Source organism: Hemiscyllium ocellatum (genome assembly GCF_020745735.1).
Source record: "Hemiscyllium ocellatum isolate sHemOce1 chromosome 17 unlocalized genomic scaffold, sHemOce1.pat.X.cur. SUPER_17_unloc_1, whole genome shotgun sequence".
In the NCBI taxonomy this organism is placed as follows: Eukaryota; Metazoa; Chordata; class Chondrichthyes; order Orectolobiformes; family Hemiscylliidae; genus Hemiscyllium; species Hemiscyllium ocellatum.
In genome coordinates, this window is record NW_026867474.1 from 1,237,368 (window position 1) to 1,242,339 (window position 4,972).

Consider the following 4,972-nt stretch of genomic DNA (forward strand, 5'->3'; position numbering starts at 1 on the left):
TGCGGCCTCATCTGGAGCATTGTGTGCAGTTTTGGTCGCCATACTATAGGAAGGATGTGGAGGCATTGGAACGAGTGCAGAGGAGGTTTACCAGGATGTTGTCTGGAATGGTAGGAAAATCTTATGAGGAAAGGCTGAGGCACTTGGGGCTGTTCTCATTGGAGAAGAAAGGTTTAGGGGAGATTTGATAGAGGTGTATAAGATGATTAGGGGTTTAGATAGGGTCGACACTGAGAACCTTTTACCGCTAATGGAGTCAGGTGTTACTAGGGGACACAGCTTTAAATTAAGGGGTGGTAGGTATAGGACAGATGTTAGGGGTAGATTCTTTACACAGCGGGTTGTGAGTTCATGGAATGCCCTGCCAGTAGCAGTGGTGAACTCTCCTTCTTTATGGTCATTTAAGCGGGCATTGGATAGGCATTTGGAAGTTATTGGGCTAGTGTAGGTTAGGTAGGATTCGGTCGGCGCAACATCGAGGGCCGAAGGGCCTGTACTGCGCTGTATCTTTCTATGTTCTATGTTCTATGTAGAATACTGTTACAGCTTTATGGGTATTGCCGAGTGGTGTTCGTGTCCCTACCTCTGGGCACAAAGGTCTAGGTGTAAATCCCAAAGAAGTGTCACCTAATATATCTGAACAAACCGATTAAAGTGGTTTTATAATTGTGACTTGATGGAGAAAGAACAGGTGTCGGTGTTGCATTTCAGCATTTCGGCCCAGGATTATTGGAAGTACAGCCATTCTTGTTGATTGAAGTCACATTTCACAGCAGTAAAGGTTTATAAAATCAGAACGGTCATGGATAGGGTTTGTAGTCAAGGTTTTTCCCCAGGTTAGGGGCGTCCAAAACTAGAGGACATTGGTGGAAAGTGAGAGGGGAAAGATTTTGAAGAGACCTAAGGGGCACCTTTTCACATAAAGGGTGGTGCGTGTATGGACTGAGCTGCCAGAGGAAGTGGTGGAGGCTGGTACAACTCCATCATGTAAAAGTCATCTGGATGCTGACAGACCTGCCGAGCTTTTCCAGCAATTTCTGTATTTGTTAAAATAAAACATTCATTTTAACACCGGTATCTGTGTTACCTGTTTGGATACAGGATTGGCTGGCCAGCAGAAGACAGCAAGTGGTAGCGGAAGGAAAATATTCTGCCTGGAAGTCTGTGGTGAGTGATGTTCCACAGGGCTCTGTCCTTGGGCCTCTACTGTTTGTAATTTTTTTAATGACTTGGATGAGGGCATTGAAGGATGGGTCAGCAAGTTTGCAGATGACACGAAGGTTGGAGGTGTCGTTGACAATGTAGAGGGCTGTTGTAGGCTGCAGCGGGACATTGACAGGATGCAGAGATGGGTTGAGAGGTGGCAGATGGAGTTCAACCTGGATAAATGCGATGTGATGCATTTTGGAAGGTCGAATTTGAAAGCTGAGTACAGGATTAAGGATAGGATTTTTGGCAGTGTGGAGGAACAGAGGGATCTTGGGGTGCAGGTACATAGATCCCTTAAAATGGCCACCAAAGTGGACAGGGTTGTTCAGAAAGTATATGGTGTTTTGGCTTTCATTAACACGGGAATTGAGTTTAACAGTCGTGAGATCTTGTTGCAGCTCTTTAAAACTTTGGTTAGACCGCACTTGGAATACTGTGTCCAATTCTAGTCACCCTATTATAGGAAAGATGTGGACGCTTTGGAGAGGGTTCAGAGGAGGTTTACCAGGATGCTGCCTGGACTGGAGGGCTTATCATATGAAGAGAGGTTGACTGAATTCGGACTTTTTTCATTGGAGAAAAGGAGGAGGAGAGGGGACCTAATTGAGATATTCAAGATTATGAGAGAGATAGATAGTGTTGATAGCCAGAGACTATTTCCCGGAGCAGAAATGGCTAACACGAGGGGTCACAGCTTTAAGCTGGTTGGAGGAAAGTATAGAGAGGATGTCAGAGGCGGGTTCTTTACACAGAGAGTTGTGAGAGCATGGAATCCGTTGCCAGCAGCAGTTGTGGAAGCGAGGTCATTGGGGACATTTCAGAGACTGCTGGATATGCATATGGTCACAGAAATGTGAGGGTGCATACATGAGGATCAGTGGCCGGAACAACATGGTGGGCTGAAGGGCCTGTTCTGTGCTGGACTGTTCTATGTTCTATGTATTCTGAATACATTAAACATTTTATTTTTTAATGACGCAGGGCCATATAAACATATCTTCAAATCGACCGAGACCATTTTCTGCTCAGGGTATGGCTCTGTGTATGACGGCAGCAATGATGCACCGACATGGAACAGGGAATGTGATGGAGACATAGTTTGGACAATGTACAAGGAGACCTCACATGGTCCAGTTTGGGAGAGAATGACATTATTGTGTGATCCAACTCAGAGAGGGAGAAAATGTCATCTGCCGGAGAAGAAACGGCCTATTGCACTCTCTCTCCTTCATTATTCCTCATCACAGTAACGTGTACGAACTAAAACAAAACTCTACTGTTATTGTTACCATTCTTATTTTTATAGAATCCCAGCAGTGTGGAAACAAGCCCTTCGGCCCAACAAGTACATACCAACTTTCCAAAGAGTAACCTTGCCATGCCCTCACAGTTACCACTGACTAATGCACCTAAAGTAGAAATCGCGGAACACGATGGACTATTTGGCCAATCCACTTGAATTATACAGCTTTGGGCTGTGGGAGGAAACGGGAGCACCCATCAGAAGCTCACACAGACACGGAGAGAAGATGCAAACTCCACGCAGATAGTCTCCCGAGGCTGGAATTGAACTCACGTCTCCCTGATGCTGTGATGGAACAGTGCGAACTACTGAGCCACTGTGCTAACCTGGAACCTCCTGCCAGCCTAAAGCAAAGGGAATTCAGCCAAATCCAACTCTCCCAGGATAAAATCCCATTGCTAGCAGCTGTGTGAGTGGAATACCTTCAGAAGCAGAATAACATTTTGGAGAATCTCACAATTTTTCCTTTTGTCATGAGTTACACTAATATTTGGATAAGGTTCTTTCAACGTGAAATTGCACAGATTTGTGTGTGTGTCAGTGTTTTTAGAATGGGAAATATCGAGTCTTTATTTGCAATACGCAAGCAGTTTGCCATCCATCTTTCCATCATAGTTGGAGTAACATTGCTCTGGATCGTAAACGTGTTGTTTTAGCAGATTACAGAAACTAGCCTGACTTGTTCCTAAAACTGACCCTGACCCAGTCTGAGACCGATATCATCGGCCATATCACCGACCTGGTTACATTTAACATTTGTTGTGAGCAGTGGAGGAGTGGGACTAGAAAAGGAGACAGTGACCCAAAAAGCCGGGGAACTATAGACCGGTGAGCCTGATGTCAGTGATGGGTAAGTTGTTGGAGGGGATTCTGAGGGATAGCATTTACATACATTTGGGAAGGTAAGGGCTGATTGGGGTAGACAACATGGCTTCCTGCATGGGAAATCATGTCTCATTAATTTGGTTTTATGAAGAGGTGACAAAGAAGATTGATGAAGGCAGTTTGGTAGACATTGTCTATGTGGACTTCAGCAAGGTGTTCATACCATTCCGATTGGTAGGCAGATTAGGAAGTTTCAGTCACATGGGATACAGAAGAAGCTCATCACAATTGGCTTGAAGGAAGAGGGATATTTTTCAGACTGGAGGCTTGTGAGCAGAAATTATACACTTAATGTTAAGGGCCTGGGGAGTGTTGTGAAACAAATGGACATAAGGCTGCAGGTACATTGTTCCTTGAAAGTGAAGTTGAATGCAGACAGTGCGGTACTGAACACATTTAACACATTTGCCTTAATCAGTCAGAGCATTGAGTATAGGAGTTGTGGTGGAGGGAAATGGGGTTAGCGTGGATGGACATTTACAAGGTGAAGTCGAACCCTTCTGTTAATTAAAACCAAACACCCAGAAAAGTTCGCCTCACCTCGTAATCTGTTAAAATATGAGCGACACAGATCTCCCACATTCCACTATTTAAACAAAGATTAACAAGTTTATTTCTTAACTTTATTAGTGAAAACTAAACAACAGCTATTCACAAATACAAGCCCCTCTTTTCTTAGCTACTTACTATCTGACTCCAACTCTGTAAAAAGTATGTTGTTCCAACAACCCACATATTAAACATTACAATCTCAAGACCATACAGTCTCTATCTTCCCCGCTGTCTTCACTCTTTCAGCTGCTGATCTCCTTGGTTCATTTTTTTTATTGCAAAGAGGTTTGCATGAACATGTGTCTTTGATAGAGTGTGTTTGAGATGGTCAGTTAGCACTCCTGCTCTACAGCAGTTGCTCTACTGTTGGTTGGCAGTAGCTCTCTCTAGTGTTCAAAATGCTGTGTTTATATACTCCCCATGATATAATAATTCTCATAATTTGATTGCTTTCCAGGCGTCCAAACGATAATATTCAAATTCTGTTGGCTTCTGGTATCCTGAGTGTTATTTAAACTCTTTGGTTACATTTGTATGGCTGTCAAAACAGTAACCAAAACTCAGGAATCCATTTCTCAGCTAATGGTGACGTGTGGAACAGTGTGACCTTCAGCTGGCATCTGTGGCTTTAATTTCTATTCAGCAAAACCCGATCTGTTTTAAAGTGTCCATATATGTTTTTGTCTTCATAACATCTCCCCGCTTCAGAAAATAAAATGAACTAGCTGAATGAAAAGATGGCAACATTTGTTTTCCTCTAACTCTTAATCCCAATTTTATGAAATACCAAAGTATTAATCTCAGTTATATCATTCATATTAATTCTGCAAACCAATACAACACTGGAATAAGTCAAATCTTATCTACACTTTTTCCTTTAAATCCGCGAAAACACATCTGCTATCACATTATAGGAGACACAGCATGAACACTTTGTAAGTTTAAAGTTGGTGAGGTAAGACTGCAATGAAATAGTCTCATATTCTGGTCTTTAAATATTCCAAAAAATGCGAGAGATTTGTC

General features: G+C 42.9%; 1 long non-coding RNA gene across 1 annotated transcript; it reads left to right on the top strand.

Annotated features, from left to right (window-relative positions):
- Nucleotides 1–1,083: 1,083 nt before the first annotated feature.
- Nucleotides 1,084–4,685, top strand: LOC132806969 (uncharacterized). The gene is made up of 2 exons (XR_009641901.1): nt 1,084–1,167; nt 2,516–4,685. It is a non-coding gene; the product is annotated as an uncharacterized LOC132806969 (long non-coding RNA).
- Nucleotides 4,686–4,972: the final 287 nt, after the last annotated feature.